Source organism: Triturus cristatus, chromosome 4_1, assembly GCF_964204655.1.
Source record: "Triturus cristatus chromosome 4_1, aTriCri1.1, whole genome shotgun sequence".
NCBI lineage: Eukaryota > Metazoa > Chordata > Amphibia > Caudata > Salamandridae > Triturus > Triturus cristatus.
In genome coordinates, this window is record NC_140585.1 from 813,543,319 (window position 1) to 813,563,204 (window position 19,886).

The following is a 19,886-nucleotide window of genomic DNA, read 5'->3' on the forward strand; positions in this document are numbered from 1 at the left end:
AGGCTCGTTTTATTGGACTGCTTTGAAGTCTGTTATGAAACTTGCGAGCTTCCCCTCCTCTGCCATCTAATTACTGAGAGGATATAAAACCTGCATTTGTTTCCACAGTCTTGTGGTTTCCTATTACTGTGAATAGCAGATGTTGCTATTGGCCAATGCTACTCAAGTCATTAACCAGGGAATATTGGAAAGTCAAGAAGGCCCATCAAGGCTGGAGATCTAGGACCTGTGGCTCATAACTAAGCTCCCTAATGGGCCTAATCACCAGCACCCGTCGCTGCTCATTCCTCAGCCTTCATGACCCCCCCATCTATTGATGCTTTGTTTCCCCCACCCCTGTACAGCCCCGCACTACACATTGCTTTCTTCCTCATGTGCATCTGCTCCTTCTGAAAAATAAAAATAACTGCTCCTTGTCACTCTTTCCCTCGTGTGCTTCTCCCCCTGGGTAACACCCTTGCTCCTACATTCTGTGTTGCTCTCTCCCTCATGTGCTTCTTCCCCTCCCCCAGTAAACACCCAGTAGCGGCCGGTTTCCTTGCAAAGTTTCAAGGTGGGTGGAAAGGGGGGCCGGGGAAGACTGACGACCCCCAAAAAAAAAAATTACCTGCCCCTCCGATGTTTCTCTTTGGCTCTGTGCACTGCAGGCACAGGCTTCCAGAATCCCCTGTGGCCAATCCTGACACTGTTCTCATGCTAAGAGCAGCATCAGGATTGGCCAGAGCACCCTGAATGTGTGCTCCCTGCTGACTAAAACCCGGCAACGCAAATCGAGATGGAAACAGCCTCAGTGTGCATGACTGTTTTGCTGTCCTGATACGGCCGGCCAAACCGTCATGCATACTGACAATGCACCTACCACTCCCCCGCTGCCTGTCATCCACATGGCCCCATTCTCTAGAAATGATGCTACAGAGAAAAAACAAATGCTAATAAACCCAGGTTTATTATGATTTTATTTTTCATTTTTTTGGCTACTGGCAGGTGGGGGGGGGGGGGGTTACACTCCTCTGCCACAGCAGCAGAGCCTCTGCTGTGAACATCCCTCCCCCAAGCTCAGTGTTACTCTCTCTCTCTCTCTCGAGTACTTCCCCCTAGGCAACCTCCCCCACACTGTTGCCTGTCACCCACACAGCTTTGGGTCCAAAAGGCGAGACCTATTGGCTATGATTGTTATTAATTGCCACATGAAAGAAGCATGTGTCAAAATAAAGCAAAGTTTTAAGAAGTATGGACACTGTGATACTAAAAGGGGGGTTTATTAAGAAGGATACAACAACCCCTTGTCAGTCTGCCACCTCCTCAGCAACTGCTACAAGCATGCACTATGAAATTTTCACGAGCACGCACTATGACATTTGAAATGGCAACAACTCGTTAAGTCATCATGTGCCTCACACCGGGGTGCCTTACGGCCCAAATACACACCGAAACCCAACAAGTGCCTCGAACTCCTCCAGTCTTCTCACTCCCAAGAAAGACAACACTGTGAACACACTGAGGGCCTACTTTATGAAAACTGTTGCAGGTATTATGTGGCGCAGGGCTTTACAAGGTGACGCATCTGCCTAGACCTAGTTGACCAGGGGTCTCAAGAGTTGTAGTGAAGATCGTTATCTACATATGTACAATGCTAAGTTAGCATAACCGTGTTAGATGTTAGAAAGCCATCTTGCCGCTTTTGCTGCTTTTGCACATGACACTGTAGTCATATGTTATTAAATTGAGAAATGCTTACTCGACTTTGCTTCACATGAGAACTGTCTGTTGTTAACATCCCAAACAGTGAGGAGCGACCTTGGTCTGTACACAGTGTAAGGAAACAGTCTGGGTCGGTAGGAGGTGCATGTTGTTGAGTTCAGGTTGATCGGCCCACGAGTTTAGCCATAACATGCACGTGGAGGAGTGTGGCTCAATGGTTAGAGTGGCAGACCCTGAAGCAGAGTTCTGGCCAGGGACCAGGGTTCGATTCCTGCCTCGGCGGGGCTCGGGCTCAATTTCCTCGGACCTGTCTATTCTCGCCTCGGTGCCTATTCTTATCACGGGCCCCACGCTGCAACTCTGGGCAATAGCTTGCTTAGCCTCCACACCGGCCACAACAGCGCTAAGGATGCCTGGCTTCACCCTGGGGGTGCCCAGGAGTGGACACTTCACAGGGAAAGCCAGGAGGGGTTCCACAGCGGTATGAGTATCAGCGCCAGGAAACCGCAAAAGGCGACACCGCAAGGTGGCTGTCTGGTGACAGTGCGCTCTCTAAGTACCTTGACATTTACATTTACATTTACGCAGCTGCAAATACCTGAAAGTCGAGTGCTTTTAATATTGCAGTGTTACATGTTTTCATGAGATTCGGAAGAAGAGCGTTCCTAGGAGCAGAGCTTAGCTGATCCTGCGATGTGAACTCTCTGAGCTGATCTTTATGGTATGGGGTTCCCCATTCAAGCCTAGAGACCTTTTATTAGTCTAATAATACTATTAGTGTGTTAGAGAAAGGAAGGTGGCTTAGATCCACTGTCATTTTAGTATGATTGCTCCTTTCATTTTCTATGGTATTGTAACTATGCTGATGGTTTTGATTTTAATCGTTTGTCTGCTTATGTTAGCCAAACTGCTGCATCTTAGGACACGAGGTTTATAAAATAAACTCTTTAAACTTTTACCGTGTCTCTGTTTGTTCCGTTGTGGACTGATATGAGAATAGGTATTTCTGATTCCCACAATTCCTGAGAAATATACTAAGTCGCTTGTTCTGGGTTGTCTATACATTGGGACCGCCGAGCTAAACCTCGGATAACGAATGGGACACTGATGCTGGCCGGATAAGGGGTTCTGGGTTCTGAGGTGAGTTTTTGGTACACCGCAATTCACTGAGGGCCTGGGTTCCTGCGCATAGTTCTGCACATAAGCAGAATCCCTGCAACATGGCAGACCTAACGTTTGGTATATTGATTTGAGACGCCTTAGTAGTGCTTGTATTAGTCCACAACACCCTCACTCTGGTTTCCGGATAACGGGAGTGACGGTTTAACCTATCTGTGTTTCGACTAAATAGGTTCCTTCAAGCTTGATCATTAAAAAGGTTATTTAATCTGAACCCTAGTGCTACTAATATACTGTAGATTTACTGTTTTTTGTCCTAATGGCGGTCGATATTCCGGCTCATAGCCGGGCACCCCTGAAACGTCATCTGGCGCAGTATGGGGAGCCGGACGATGGTATGGCTGTGATTTTTGTGGTAAGTGCTGATGCATTGTTTCCGTTTGAGTTGTTCTACTCTTGGGTTACTTTGCCGGCGGTGAGTGAAGACGATGATACGTTCCACACCTATACTGCCACGCAGCTACCAGCCAACTATACGCCTTATAGGACTCAGGAAATTCCTATTTCTGCATGGCAGCATAGCATTTGGTTTAATGGCGCCCTTCCCCATGTGGTTATACCGGCGAGAATGGGCCCTTTGTCGATTGCAGGGGCCACATGGCCGGTACTGGCCGGATATACGCCTCATCCCCGCAATCTACAGGTGACGGTGGCTGAGTTGCGTGTACTTCACACTGCCCGTATTACAGTACATAGGGCTTTAGTGCAGTACGTGTCACGCAACGTGCAAGTGGTCGCTACTGCTGTTGCGGGACAACCGACGGACCACCACGCGGTGGTTATTAGTCCTGTTATGGTTAATTCGGTTGTGGGCAAGCGACCCCAAAATAGGGATGATTTCCCTTATTGGCTTGCTGAGAAATTTGACCAGTTAGAAGCGGTTTATCTGCATACGACTCCTGTGGAAAAACACAGGATCCTTACCATCACTTTGCCGAAAGACTTAGTCCCATATGGCCGATTGTGAAAACTGGGGTAAGGTCTTTGCAGCGACATACTCGAAGTGCTTTGGCACTCCGTCTCTGTCGGTACTGCCCTCCGTTATAAAACGTGTTCAGGAGAATCATGGCGCGGAGGCTGCTGTTGAGTTGGGAATGCGGCTTGTCGGTGTGTTCGATGTGGTTGCTACCATGATACTGGGCAACCTCAAAGGAGATGCTATGCAATTCCAAGTGCTTAATAAATTAGACGCAGTGAATGAAGACGACAAGCCGAGGGAATTCGCGAAAATTATCACGAACGCCTATAAACAAGTTGGTCGTAGCGCCTTAGGTGTTAAACCAACTGTGAAGAATCCTGATTTAATACAGCTGACAAAGGCAAACTCGTCGGGTAAGGACGAACGCCCTAATTTTCCAAAACAAAGTTGGCGGGCGAAAAAACAGGAGAAGCAGCAACAGAAACAGGGGTCTCGTCCTGCCTCTCCAGTACAGTCAGGTAGTGAACGCACTTATGATCTGCGCGATCGTGCTACTATAAAGTCACCTGATCGATTTCAGGTTTCTGAACAACGTTCTCCTCATTCTTCACAGGAAACATCGGCTTCACAGTCCGGTGGCGGAGGTGGTGGCAAAAGTCGGGGTGCACCGCAAGCACGTGAGCAATCCCGACAGACTGACGGCAAAGGCAAGCAAGAGGACTCTGCACGTCAACGACCCCCGTTTCAGAAGAAGAAAGTTGCTGCACTGACAGCGAGGTATGCCTCAGATGGTACGGACGCAGCTTCAGAACCTGACATGGGCGCTAACGCTGCTAGACAGCAAGGCGGAAGTTACAGTAGTGCGACAAGCACTGCGTCCATATCTGGTGGCGACAGCAACTGATATATTCGTGTATATTGAAACTGCTGACACTCAAGTGTCTCCCTCTGATAGACTATATAATATAGTCATTCACATTGAAGGTGACATACATACAACGTACAATTCAAGTTTTTTTTTGGGATAATCTGACCACTACCTATGATATTCTGTTGGCGGAGGCAGATTGGCCCCCGGCTTTCGTTTTAGATGCTCCTAGAGGGGAGGAGGTAATCCTCCCGTCCTTTGCGCACACAGTGCCTAAGGTCCTAGCTAAAAAGTACACCGGGGAATGGGCTCAGGTGCAAGCACCTGCATTATATCGAAATCAGGTTGGCTGGGATAAATTGTCTCCTGGCCATGAGATTCCGTTGCGGACTACGCCCCAACCTCAACCCCAATACCCCATGCGTTGTGAAGCTAGACCTCACGTCGCGTCGATCCTTGAACAATTGGAATATCAAGGAGTAATCGAAACATGTGTGTCACCTATGAATAATCCCTTGTTCACTGTGACGAAGCCTGATGGGTCGTAGTTTTGGATTACCGGCACCTAAACTCTCATTGCCGGACCTGTGCAGTACAGAACACCCACAGTTCGGCTCTCGTCGATAGTCTCGTGAGAAAAAGGTTTAAAACCACACTTGACATTTCCAATGGCTTTTACAGCCATAACCTGTCCTCTCTTAGTAGTGAGTGGACGGCGTTCACCTCTGGTGGCAAACAAAAACAATTCAAAAGATTACCAATGGGCTATAAGAACAGCCCGGGAGTCTTTGCCGCTCGCGTGGTTTCCCTCTTGGAGGGCATAGACCCTGATGCGTACTCGTATGTGGATGACATTTATCTCACAGATGACGAGTTGGACCCGCATCTTTGTCGCGTTGATCGCGTTATTGTTTTGTTTGCAGACTTCGGTTACAAATTCAACTTTGCGATGTCGCACATTGCAGAATATACAGTGTTGTTCTTGGGGTACGAACTCAACAATGAAGGTCGAGGATTGGCTCCGCACTTTCTAGAGAAGTGTGCATGCCTCCGTGCTCCTACTTAACTGAAGAAATTACAATCTCTGCTGGGTTTTCTGAATTTCGGTCGAACTTACATCCCGGATTATGCCCAGCGTATCAAGCCGCTTTATGCCTTGGTACAACCTACTTTTTCCAAATCTTGTTGGCTGCCAGAGCATTCAGCTATATTGCAGTTATTGCAAGCTGATCTTCTTGCTTCTAAATACTTACTGACACGTGATAACCACACTAACCTGGTCATAAGAATAGTGCCCGGCGCAGTTGGTTTCACATACTTAACGTTCAATGAGGGCGACACCGTCCCCATTGCTTACAAATCTCACTTGTACACTTCAGCTGAACTGCGTTTTTCCGCTGTCGAGAAGGTTCTGACGGCGGTGCAGATGGCGATTCTGAAAGAACGAGCGCTGTCACAAGGGAAACGCATGTTGGTGGTAACACCCTATCCTGCCCTTGAGGTGGTGACAAAAGCAAGTGTACCGAATTCTAAAGCTTTGCATCCAAGGTGGATACAATGGGCCACTTCCTTGACCTCGCCGGACGTCACTTTTATCTTTGACGCGGCACTTCAGACTCAGGAGTTTTTGCAGTATGAATTTGTTCATCCGGCTCCTCTGTCCTTGCGCCCGCTCGAGGATTACCATTGTGTCATATACACTGACGGTTCTGCGCAACCCGCAGCTGGATCAAAGTACGCCTATTCAGCGGCTTGCGCAATTGTAGTCGGTACTTTCGTGAATGGTGAATTCCAGTCCGATGTCGTGCATACGCAGTCATTGGGTGATTGTACCACTCAGTTGGCGGAGCTTCGTGCTCTGGTGCTAGCGCTAGAGTTTGCTGATCCCCGAGTCACTACCCTTATAGTGAGTGACTCCTTTTATTGTGTTCAATCTTACAACGACAATCTACATTTTTGGTCTCAGAATGACTACCATGATTCCAAAGGTAGCACTATTAAGCATAAATTGCTTTGGGTTCGAGTGGCATATCTTAAAGAACGTCTGCCTCTCGTGAATGTAATTCACACTCTTGGTCACCAACGAGTTGGTGTCCATGCTGTCGGCAACAGCCTAGCTGACGAGGCAGCAAAAACAGCAGTGGTGACATATTTAGTAGCAGCAGTTACAAGATCCAAAAGTAAGATCGATGATGACATCTTGGCAGCTATTGCTGCTACAGAGCAGGGAACGAAGCCACCGAGAGGTTTCCCTGCTCGTTACCATTATCGCTTAAGTCCTGATAAAGTCCCATTAGTGAGGATTAATGACGTTGGTGACAGATTGATTCCCAACGCGGACTGCAGACCTTCTTTGATATTAGCGGCTCACGAGGGCATGGCGTCCGCGCATGCCGGCGTTGCAGCTACTGTATCTCTGCTACAACAACGTTACTGGTGGTGCGGTTTGTATAAACAAGCCAGAGCTTATGTTCTTAATTGTGACATTTGCCAGCAGATTAAACCTTCAACTGCGGCGCGCCCACCACAAACTCAGTTGTACATATCTAATAAACCATTGGGTTGTGTTTATTTAGATAACTGCGGTCCTTTTACGTCTGATACTGCGTACAAATACATCTTGGTTGCAGTTGATTCGTGCACACGTTTTCTGTGGGTGTGGCCACAAAGGAGTGCTGATTCTCGCACTGTCATAAAAGATTTGCGTGTCTTTGTTGGGAGTTTTGCATGTGGTACCTTTCATTCTGATCAGGGCCCGGCGTTCGCCTCTAAGGCGTACAAAGAGGACATGAGAAATTTGGGGGTCCAAGTCAAATTTTCGTCTCCATACCGGCCTGAGGGTAATAGTGTAGTGGAGTGAATGAACCGTGACTTAAAGCAATCTTTGACAGCCAGAGTTTTGGGTACTGGCCGGAACTGGCTAGCCCACTTGTATGACGTGCAACGTGCACTTAATAATCTCCCTAGAAGGTCTCTGGGTGGGCGGACCCCATACATGATGCTCTTTGGTGTTCGAATGTTTGTTCCAGACCTTGATGGTCTAGACATGGCGGCGTCAGCCGCACCCTTTGACGTAGATGAACACTGTGCTGTATTGCAGAATCTTCAAGAAGCCAGAAACAGTCTAGCGAAAGAACACGTACCCTCCTCATCTAATGCTGAACTTCAGATTCCGGTAGTCGGCTGGCTACCTCGAGTTGGTGATCTGGTCCGTGAGAAGGTGGAGAACAAGAAGGAGTTCGGCCCCTCTTATCGTGCACCGGTTCCAGTGCTTGGAGTACAGGGTACTAGAACAGTCATTTTACCTCCACTTCCTGGTCGAAAGGATAACAGGTACATCTCAATTGACAATGTCAAACTACAGCGAGTGGCCGATTCTTCTTAGTATGATTCCGGCGGTTTCCTGCCCTTCGATGCTGAGAAATTCTGTTGTGGCCCGAGCTTCTGACACAGTACCTGATGTTGCCATCGAGATGCATGCCGTTACTGGTCCCTTGTTGCCACAAACACCTAGTGGTGTGCTTGAAGAAGTTGAGTATGCTTATCCTGCGGATGTTACCTTGCCTGTTTTACAAACCACCACAGTTGCCCTCTCACAAGACTCTTTTGATTCTCGTTCAATGACTTCCATGGCCCCGTCCAAGGTTTCAATTTTTGTGGCTTGGTTCAAAAGACATTTTTTAATACCCCCTTGGACTTACATTTGGCTGGTGCTCATATGTGTTTTTTTGTTTATGTCCATTGGCTTTGTGGTAGTGTTTTTTTTTTTTGATAAACAAATTTTTTATTATGTTTTGCGGCATAAAAGACAGTATCAAGAGTAAGATACAGCAGTGCATTGAACAAGGCATCAGTAACTGCATTTGGATAAGCATCAATAAACCATTGCAAAGACCCTCCCACCCTCTCCCATCCTCCGTCCCCACCCCCTGCGCCCCCACCCTTCAAATCATGCCCCCCAGCCACTTCCCCCATATCTTGCGGAATTTTTTGGGGCAGCCTCGCGCAGCACACAACGACCGCTCCTGGGCCGCACACCAGTCCACCCCTCTACTCCAGGTAGCCACTCTGGGTGGGTCCGGTTGTGACCATACTGCCGCTATGTCTCTCTTAGCCACCATAAGGGCAGTGGTGAGGAAGTACTTTTCGTTACGGGATCCGTCGATCCCATCCATGATGCCCAGCAGGGCCATTCTAGGCTCATGGGGAACCTCCCAACCCAAGACCTCCGCTAGCTCAGTTTCAATCGCTGCCCAGTAATCATGTAGACGGGAACAAGACCACACCATGTGGAAAAAATCTGCCGGAGCCACCCCACACCGGGTGCAGGAGGCGTCCACGCGGAGACCCGCCCGGTACAGGCGGTCTGGGGTCAGATAGGCGGTGTGTAGGTAGTAGATTTGGATGAGCCGCAGCCTAGCGGAGGTGGTAAGCGACCGAGGGCCCATAAGGGCGTCCCTCCAGTCCGCCTCGTCCAGGGGTCCCACCCAGGCCTCCCATCGCTGTTTGAGCCCGCTCCAGTCCACCGGGGAATTGTTAATCAGGGATTTGTAAATGCGGGATATACCCCCCTTTCCCAGATACCCCAGCATCACCTGAGCTTCAGGTGGGCTATGGGGAGGCAGTCTGGAGTCTAGAGGGACGTGAGCCCGGACCGCGTGGCGCAGTTGAAGGTAGCGGTAGAATTGGGAGGGCCGCAGCGAGAAGCGGGTCTGAAGCTCTTGGAAGGAACACATGCGGCTCCCACGCCATAAGTCGCCCAGACAGGAGATACCAAGAAGATCCCACTGCCGAAAGCCCGCCAATCCCACCACCTCCCGCAGCCAGGTCCCGTGCCAAAGCGGAGTGAGTTGTGTGGACGTCCCCGACCATCTAGTGTGCCGCAGTGCCGCGCGCCACGCGAGGAAAGGAGCCCGCACGACGTCGGGGAGTGATAGGGGGACCGTTGTGCCATAGAGCATGTTTTGGATGGAGGAGAACCCAAGGCCTTGCACCTCGAGACGGTAAGCCGGGTCGCCCCAGCCTCCCGAGAACCAGTCATGGATCACCAGTAACTGGGTGGCCAGGTAATAAAGATATAGATTGGTCATGCTCAGACCGCCATCATAGGAGGGGACCCTGCATCGATCCAAGGCCAGCCGAGGCCTACCGCCGCCCCAAAGGAATTTGGTCACCATTTTATCCAGGTCTCGGAACCACGGGCGCGGAAAAGGGCATGGAGTATTTTGTAGTATGTAAAGAAATTTGGGGAGGATCATCATCTTGTATAGAGCGACTCTCCCTAGCGGATTCAATGGGAGGGACTGCCACCGGAGCATGTCTGACCTGGTTTTGTTGACTACCGGAGCCACATTAAGGGCCCAGCATAGTTCCGGAAGGAGGGTGACCCAAATCCCCAGGTATTTAAAGGAGAGTCTCCGGAGGGGGATGTCCGACTGCCAGTCGAAGCATTCCCGCGACGGGTGTAGCGGGACTAGGACGGATTTTTTGGGGTTCAGGTGAAGACCCGACGCTTGGCCAAATCGATGGAGGATCCGACGGACCCGGGGACCCGAGGTCGCCGGGTCCGAGAGATAGAGGAGGACGTCGTCCGCGTATAGGGCGATTTTGTCGGGGGCCACATCCGGCCATTCCCATCCTCGAAGAACAGGATCCGCGCGAATCAGCACCGCCAGGGGTTCCATCGCCAGAGCGAAAAGGAGGGGCGAGAGCGGACAACCCTGGCGCGTCCCCCGGCCTATGGGAAATGGGTGAGAAAGTGCCCCATTGACCAACACACGGGCCCGCGGGCGCGCATAGAGGACCATTACCATGGCTCGGAACCGGGGGCCGAAGCCCATACGCTCCAGGACCTCACCCAAGTACGCCCATCCCACGGAATCAAAGGCTTTTTCAAAGTCGACCAAGAGGAGGGCCAGATAGGGGGAAAGGCGGCCGCGGTGCGCCATCGCGAGGTGGAGGCGCCGTAGACAGTGTCTGGTCCCCCGCTCCGGCATAAAGCCACATTGGTCCGGATGGACCAGGGAGGCGAGCGATGGGCGTAACCGTTGCGCCAGGACCGTGGCATAGATTTTGAGTTCTGTGTTAATAAGGGATATCGGCCGGTAGTCGGAGCAGGACCGCGAGGGAGGCTGTGTCTTGGGGAGTACAACTATGGTTGCTGTATCCGTTTCGGGCCGGAACGAGCCCGTCTCCACCACGGCCGCAAAGAGGTCTCGAAGCCTCGGGGCCAGTGTCTCACGGTAGTGAGCGTAATATTCCTGGGGGAATCCGTCAGGTCCCGGGGTCTTCCCGGGTGCCAGGCGGCCGATCGCTTCTTCAATCTCCTGTAGCTCGATCGGCGAATCCAGGGTCTCAGAAATCTCAGGCTGCAGCCGCGCAAGTGTCGCCCCGTTTGTTCCCAGTAGCTCATTCAGGGAGAGCGTGGACGGTCGGAGACGGTACAGCCGGGAGTAGTAGTCAGCGAATGCCTGGGCTATCGCCACTGAGACCGTGTGGACTCCACCCGCGGGGTCCGCGATGGCTGGAATGATCCTGCCCGCCCGGGGATAGGTCGCCAGGCGGTGGAGAAGAGTGCCGTTTTTGTCTCCCCAACCGTACACCCGGGCCACCGAGGAGCGCCATAGGATCTTCGCCGCTTCCAGGGAGTGCAGGCGAATCTCTTCCCGCAGGAAGGCCAAGCGACGAGACCGTGCGGCATCGGCTAAGTTACCCAGACTACGCTCCAGTTCTAAGGCCTGGGCCTCACAGTCCGCGAGCTTCTGGGATTGAGCCCGTCGTTGACGTTGCAGGTGCCCTTTAGCGGCGCCCCGAACAGTCGCCTTGCCAGCCTCCCAGAGGACAGCGGGGGAGACGACAGAGCCCTCATTATGAGAGTAGTAGTCGACTATCTCGCCCCCGACCGCCCTCCGAAAAGCCTTGTCGTGAAGGAACCAAGCGTTCAGACGCCATATCGGACGGGCAGAGAGGGGGGGGGGACCGAGAGCGAGGAGCACCGGCGAGTGGTCCGAAAGGCCCCTCGGAAGAATGCGTGCGTCCCGCACCCCCACGCAGTCGGTAGAGGGCACAAAGATGAGGTCGATCCGGGCGTGGGAGTGATGGGCCGCCGACGTGTGGGTGTATTGGCGCTCCTGCGGGTGCCAGATCCTCCAGACATCGCAGAGGCCCTGGGATTCCGCCCAAGAGGAGAGTTGTTTTGCGCGGGCGACGCGGGTCGAAGAGACCGGACCCGTCGAGTCCATATGGGGCGAGTAGACAGCGTTAAAGTCCCCGTCGAGTATCAGGGCCCCTGCAGGAAGTGTCGGGAGGATATCCGCTGCGTGGGAAAGGGCTGACGGCAGGAGGGACGGTGCTGCGTAGAGGGACATCAGGGTAAGGGGTCGGCCCTCCAGAGTGCCACACACTACCAGTAGCATACCCTGTGGGTCTAAAAGCACCCGAGTCAGGACAAAGGGAAAAGACTTGCGAAGCAATATGGCCACCCCCCGGGATCCCCGAGCAAAACCTGAGTGCCATACCCTGTCATAGCCGTAACGGCCAAGGAAGGGGCAGTTGTTACCCAACAAGTGAGTCTCCTGGAGGAGGAGTACATCGATCTCTGCCCGTTGTGCATATTTGAGGACCGCCATGCGTTTGAAACGGTCCAGGAGGCCATTGACGTTCCAGGAAAGTATGCGCATGGCGGCCCTAGGGACAGGTGGGTCAGCCATAATCAAGGACAGAAGAATGAGCCAGTGGAGGCGCGTCCGAGTAGGTGCCCAGAGAGGAGGGACAGCGGAGCGCCGGGTGAGAGAGCGGGATAGACAGTACATGATACCTTAGCACAACAGATAAGGGGGAGTCACCCCCCACCAACAAATTCTCCCCAACGAGGAAGAAGCAACCCCAAACCAACCCCAACCCCCCACCCCCCGCCCTATACTTCGAAAACGGAAGCATCTGTCGCCCGAACCAAATGGAAGAACCACCAAACTAAAACGCTTGGGCTTGAGCGCTAGTGGACCCCTGATACATCAAAAGTGAAGCCTGATTTACCTGCCCTGGCCTAGAGCAACACTGACAGCGGGACGTTCCACCCCCGCCCAAACATTTCCCACCCCTCCCACCCCAAAGGTAAGCGAAGAAAGTCAGATGGTAGGGCTGCGAGAGAGGTCCGAAGTGTCCGCCAATTCAACCGGGTGGGTTGCAGGGCCTGTAAGCCGAGGTGACGCGGCCCGCTGCCCATCCGCCACGGGACTGGCGTGCGCGGCTGAGGAGGCCGATGAGGTTCTCGATCTCTGGCTTGGCCGGCCCCCAGAGCGCGTGGTGATCGCCTCCCCCGTTGTGCGCTCCCGGGGCAATGTCCGATGCCGCCGACGGGTCTTCGATGTCCGGGGTCTCCCCCGTCTCCCCCGAGGACCCAGAGGCGATCCGCGCCCAGAATGCTGCAAGGGGTGCTCCTCCGCCAACCAGGTCCAGGCCGCCCGCGGGGTATCGAAGAAGAGAGTCTTTTGCTGGAAGATGACCCGGAGGCGGGCTGGGAATTGGAGCTGGTATTGGAGTCCCAGGGAGCGCAGTTTTTGTTTCACTTCAATGTAGGAGCGGCGCAGCTCCTGGACTTCGCGAGTGTAGTCCGGGAAGACCATGATTTTGTGGTTCTGATAGTGGAGGGCATCCCTGCGCCGGGCTTCACGGAGAATGGCATCGCGGTCACGGAAGTTCAAGAGCTTTAGGATGAACGGCCGGGGTGGAGCCCCTAGGGGCCTGGGGGCCAGGGAGCGGTGGGCTCTCTCCACCACGAACGAAGCCGACAGGCTGTCCTCCGGCATCCAGGATCGGAACCAGCGCTCCATGAAATCGTCCGCCCGGCCCGATTCAACTCCTTCCGGGAAACCCACCAAGCGCAGGTTGCTGCGTCGGGCGCGATTTTCCGCATCCTCGACCCGGCGGTGCAACTCCTTGGAGTGGGTGGTCAACTCCCGAACCTGGTCTTGCAGCTGGCGGATGTCGTCCTCGGCCGTGGATATCCGGGACTCAGCTTCTGAAATGCGGGCGGTGGCGTTCCTCAGATCTTGCCGGAGAAGAGCAACGTCCACTTTGACCTCACCCACCATGCCCTCGAGCGAGGCGCGGGACGAGTTGATGGCCTGCAGGATGGCAGCCAGGTCTGCAGCAGGGGCCGGGGCCTGTTCGCCCGTGGGGCCGGGCCCCTTGTCGGAGGTTGTGAATTTGTCCATCCTGGTTTGGGTGGCCCCGGACACCGGCTTGGCGGCTCTGTCCTTACCCATTTCTGGGCCGTCCGTCAGCGAAGGAGGGCAACTAGCCGGTGACAGGCCCGTGGGACGGCAGCGGGCAGCTGGGCCGCCGCGGGACAAACAGGAGGCTCGTCCGGGAGGGCCACCGGCCGGGAACAGCCTGGAAGCACCAGCCTCAGCGGTCAAGCCCCGCCGGGCAGCTCAGCAAAGCGGGATCCAGCAATGTAGGTCTCAGTGCCAGGCCCCCGGCCGTCGCCCGGGCCCCCCAGCCGGCCGCCGCAGGGCCGCAACCTCCGGCGCAGCCCAGGTCTCCAAGGGAACAATTAGCCGGGTCTCCCCTCAGTGCCCAGGAGGGGCAAAGTGTCACTCGTCAGGGTCCGCAGCCGGGATTCCAAGCGATGGAGGGGGGGGGGGGGAGAGGAGGGGGGGACAGCACATACACCCCCTCCGACCGCCGGTATGCGGCCCGAATCCGCGAGGGCCCCCCCGCACCCGGAGTCCGCAGCCGGTCTGGGATCGACGGAGCCGGTTCCGCGCCGCCACCAGGAGGAGAGGGGAGGGAGAAGGGGGGGGAGCCAGGGGCCCAGGCCCCCCCGGCCGCCGACACACGGCCCGATGGGGGGGGGCTCCCCCGGACAGCCAACCCCGCAGTTGCCCCGATGCAGCGGTCGCGGCCAGCCCCACTCACCGCCTGATTCGCCGCTCTGCGTCACGCGGGGGGGTCCGATCCAGCACCCCCGGGGCTCCGGAGGGCGTCAGCAAAGCAGGGCAGCACCGGGCCAGTGTCAGCAGCACCCGCGGGAGCCCCGCGGCCACCGCGTCCCTCAGCCAGCAGTTTTAGGCCTGCTCCCCTCGTGGGCGCCGCGGGCTAAATTTCTTCAGCGTGGCCGCGCCGCGGTTCCACAGCCGCCACTGCACGCCGTCGGTCTGGCTCCGCGACGGCTAGGGAGGCTCCCAGAGCCCGCAGCGCCCCCAGATTCGGTACGGGGCGGCAGGGCAGCTTCACGGACCCCCGCACTCCGAGGGAGCCGGCCAGGGCAGTCCAGGAAAGGAGGAAGCCGGATTTGCGGGGACCGATGCCGGGAGCCTTAGTGAAAGGCGGCCATGCCGGTCAGGCGCCACCTAGCGCTCGACTGTGGTAGTGTTTTTTAGACTTATCAATGGACACTACCTGAATGAACGGTCTACGATTCGACTAATTAATGGAACTTTGGCCCCCCACTCCTCATCACACATTATGAAGAGGGACCAGACTTTTGTGAACATTACTGCCTGGCCTGTACGTGATGGGATCGCTTGGGATGCCGTAAAATTTCAAATTCATGGCCCCACTGAAGTAATTAATGTGCCAAATGTATTTCGTGTTTCTATGGGTGATGTCGTTAAGCAGAACATTCACTCAGATGATTGGGATGTTCAAGCCATAGAAGCACAGTTTTCTGATTTGAAATATTATGCTGCATTTGATGCTGAGGATTTGTATTTAGATACTGCTAATTATGATGAGCAATTTTGTTATCAACATTATGGCACTCATTTCCTACACAAAGCAAATACGTTTAGAAATGTTGTGAATTATACACAATTGGAACACTGCCCCGCCCCTAGGATGGGCAGCTCTGCCACGTTATTGGAAAAGTTCACTTATTTTTCTGATTTTAGTGTGTCAAATCCGGCCTCCTTTTATTTTAAGGTTGCGCCTGAGTCTGCTTCTAAAGTTAGACTGACACACACCAAATTGTTGTATTCCAAGTCCTTTATAGACGAGTTGGCAATTGGCGGGTATGATCTGTGGAAAGCTACAGTCGATCTTAAATCGGTTTGGGGCTCCAAACGATGGCAAGTACAGGGAACAGAAGCATTGCATCGTGCCTGTCTTATCCCGAATCAAATGTTATTTTTAAATTCATCCATTTATCAGACAACCTGTTTTGGATTGGCTACTTCTAAAAAACTTAAATTAACCCTCCGTTCCGGATCTGGGTGCTTATCCCAATTGGGGTAATCATACGGATCTATCCCTTGCTATGTTGCAGACACAGGTTTCCAACATGTCCTTCAATATTTCTGAATTGAATCCGGAAGGGTGGTTGGTGTGGCAAACGAGTTCAGACTCCTGTCAACATCTGTTTTTGGATCTCAAGCAGGGGTATACACAGGTTCGTGTAGACCCCCGTTTTGAATCTTCTCACACTGTAACTACCTACTCAGTAGGGAAGTTATGCCAGTCTTGGCTGCAACATTCCACTTTAGCGTCTGTTAAACTTCATTTAGCACGTTTAAATGACAAAATATATTTGAATGATTTTGTTAAGGGTCCTGCTGTTGGCAGGCCCAAACGATGGGTGTATGCTGTTTATAACGAAGTTTGGAAGTTGTCACAAATTGAGGCTGCATCCAGATTACGTGCTATTGATCAAGCCAATATGGTAAAGGTGTTGGCTGTGATAGATAATAGTATTAACACCCTCTCTTCTAGAATTTAGACCTTAGATAATATTGTATCATCTGTGGTAGACATTGTGCAGGATGATTTGTCTGTATTGTATCACGGTCAAAATAAATTGCGTTCTATTATGCAGTTTGCATGGACGTTGCAAACTTTAAAGGCAGGGAAAGTCCAAAGTCCCTTGGGATTACATGAATACTTCATCTTTGTTCCTTCCTTTTAATTTAACTGCAGAACAGCAATTCATGTCCATGAAAGATGCTACATATTCATTACTGCACATTGAAAAGTTAGCACCTTTGCCTTTCTCTGTTGCTGAATTGAATTCTGCTGTGTGGCTTGTACATGGGTTGATCACGTTACCGTTTCCCCTGTTTAAGTTTAGTTCGTGAATGAAACATTATGCTCTAGGCAGATATGAACAACTCGGTACTGCCTTCCTGCATGAATTTTGGTCACTCCCTTTCACATACAGATGTGTGAGGGACGGCAAGGGGGTATACTTGAAAGGTGAAGAGTGCACTTCCACTCCAGATCACTCTGTTGTGTGTAGGCACATTCAATTGCATGGTGCATGTAATGTGCACGCCCCTAATTTAGCTTGCGTCCTGAAAGGGATCCCTGTGCCAGTTATAACACCGTCTTTTACGCTGCTTGCTAACGGTAGTTATTTATTGTTAAATAATGAAGCTTGCTGTGGGATGTTAGTGGGAATTCCCTACATAGTGACCGTATCACGGCGTGTAGTTTGCTGTAATAACGTCCTTTTCCCGCCCCTGCATGGCCGGCTCGATGTATCCATCTGGCCTTCCATTCCAACCTTGAAAGCAGAGTTCAACAAGATGAGCAGAATAAGGGCTCTATTGTCTCAAAAAGAAGTTGCGTTGACTTCATCCCGGGAAACATTTGTCCTTCACGTAGCAAACACCCGCACTGAGGTACAAGCGCTTTTGAATACTGATCTCCCACTTCATTTTGGGACCCTGATTCAGACTATCTTTAATGCCTCGTCAACAAGTGGCATGGCTCATTTTTTTAAACTTGTGGGCTCCGGCCTCGTGACCTCTTTTCAAACAATTGTTGGTGTGATCCCGGCCTTTTTTCATTCTATTTTTTCCAGCGTCTTCGGAGGTCTCCCTTTACTTCTCGCCCTCATAGCTGGAATACTGTTGTTGATCTGCGCCCTGCGCTATGGATGCACAACTTGCGTCACACGACAACATGTCCCGGCTGCTCCATCTTCGTAACCGGATGCTTGAATACTATGGCACTTTACCACTGGCAACTCTATGCATAGCCTATGGATTGTCCTTCCGGTTTCCCTACTTTACTTGTGTGCAGCCAGTCTTTCATTGCCTAGATTGTCCGTTCCAATGGGCTCTGGATTTGTGTCTGTCGAACTCGGTGTCTCCTGTCCCGTATTATGATGAGCTAATGAGCCCCTTAGTGGCTCATGAGTTGGACTGTTCTGGCGTCGGGATGATGGCCTGTGGAGCAGCACATGGAGTCCTTGGGAATTGGGTCATCGGAACGGCTGCGTTTGACTTCTTAGCAAGAAGTTATCTTGAAGAACATGCCAGTTGTCCTCGTCTGGTGCTGGAAGCTCCGGTGGTTGAGGAGCATGTATGTTCCTTCCCCGTCCTGAACTGGATGGCAGATAATTTTGCGGAACGTTCCAATGATTTCCTCTTGGAAGCTGTTGCAACTTATTGTGCCTGTACATTGATGGGTTGACTTTTGTACTTTCATTTCGTCCTACGTCCTTCAATTATGTTTTTTATCCTCTACATGTTTTTTTTTTACTCCGGTTTGAATTTTTTCTTAGTTTTTTTTTTTCTCTTTGAACTTTTTCACTTCCCTTATATGGACTTATGGTTCATGCCCTTGGTTCCGTTCTATCAAACTTGAACTCTGTGTTCTTACAAGTGCGCCCCTACTGGTTAGTGGTCCGATCAAGGGGGGGTGTAGTGAAGATCGTTATCTACATATGTACAATGCTAAGTTAGCATAACCGCGTTGGATGTTAGAAAGCCATCTTGCTGCTTTTGCACACGACACTGTAGTCACATGTTATTAAATTGAGAAATGCTTACTCGACTTTGCTTCACATGAGAACTGTCTGTTGTTAACATCCCAAACAGTGAGCAGCGACCTTGGTCTGTACACAGTGTAAAGAAACAGTCTGGGTCGCTAGACGGTGCATGTTGTTGAGTTCAGGTTGATCGGCCCACTAGTTTAGCCATAACACGCACGCAGCTGCAAATACCTGAAAGTCGAGTGCTTTTAATATTGCAGTGTTACATGTTTTCATGACATTCGGAAGAAGAGCGTTCCTAGGAGCAGAGCATAGCAGATCCTGCGATGTGAACTCTCTGAGCTGATCTTTACGGTATGGGGTTCCCCATTCAAGCCTAGAGACCTTTTATTAGTCTAATAATACTATTAGTGTGTTAGAGAAAGGAAGGTGGCTTAGATCCACTGTCATTTTAGTATGATTGCTCCTTTCATTTTCTATGGTATTGTAACTATGCTGATGGTTTTGATTTTAATCGTTTGTTTGCTTATGTTAGCCAAACTGCTGCATCTTAGGACACGAGGTTTATGAAATAAACTCTTTAAACTTTTACCGTGTCTCTGTCTATTCCGTTGTGGACTGATATGAGAATAATTACGAAAAGGTATTTCTGATTCCCACCATTCCTGAGAAATATACTAAGTCGCTTGTTCTGGGTTGTCTATACATTGGGACCGCCAAGCTAAACCTCGGATAACGAATGGGACACTGATGCTGGCCGGATAATGGGTTCTGGGTTCTGAGGTGAGTTTTTGGTACACCGCAATTCACTGAGGGCCTGGGTTCCTGCGCATAGTTCTGCGCATAAGCAGAATCCCTGCAACAGAGTCCCCCCAAAAAATCCACAAAATGCCTCCAGGTATGTGGTCGGGGACCTCCTCACACCAAGGGGCATATTTACCAGAAACTGGCAGAGTGCGGTGTTACGCTAAAATTGATAACACTGCGCTCCTACAGTTTCAAAACACAGCGATGCGCTGTATTCACAAGAATGCGGTGCACCCCTGCATTACCCCTAGTGCTGACGCTAAAAAAGCTGCCTAACGCCAGCGCAGGCACACTAGTGCCATTTTCCTAGGGTGCCTGCGCTGCAGGGGTAATTGTTTATTTGCAGAAAGGGACACCTTCCTGAGCATATACAATCTTTACAGGTGATTTGCTCTTTCTATGTGTGCTGCAGAATGCACTGCCACTCGAACCCAAAGAAAACATTTTATCTCGTATCGCCTGCTTAAGACCAGGCATTCCCAGGCTGTATTTTTGGCGCTGCCCAGGTATTCCCAGGCTGTATTTTTGGCGCTGCCCCATACCTTGTAAATATGGGGCAGCGTAAAAAAGCCATGGGTGTTGCGGTGGAATGCCCACTGCAACACCCATTGCACGCCCCTTTCACGATAAGTGCTGCGTGGGTAAGGGCATTATTTACAAGGTGGTGTTAAGCCACATTAAGTGGCTTAACGCAG

The 19,886-nt window shown here is 51.8% G+C and overlaps 1 protein-coding gene across 1 annotated transcript in view; it reads left to right on the forward strand.

Annotated features, from left to right (window-relative positions):
- Positions 1-19,886, forward strand: part of LOC146855618 (uncharacterized) — a 79,404-nt gene that overhangs the window by 38,356 nt on the left and 21,162 nt on the right. The window lies entirely within an intron of this gene.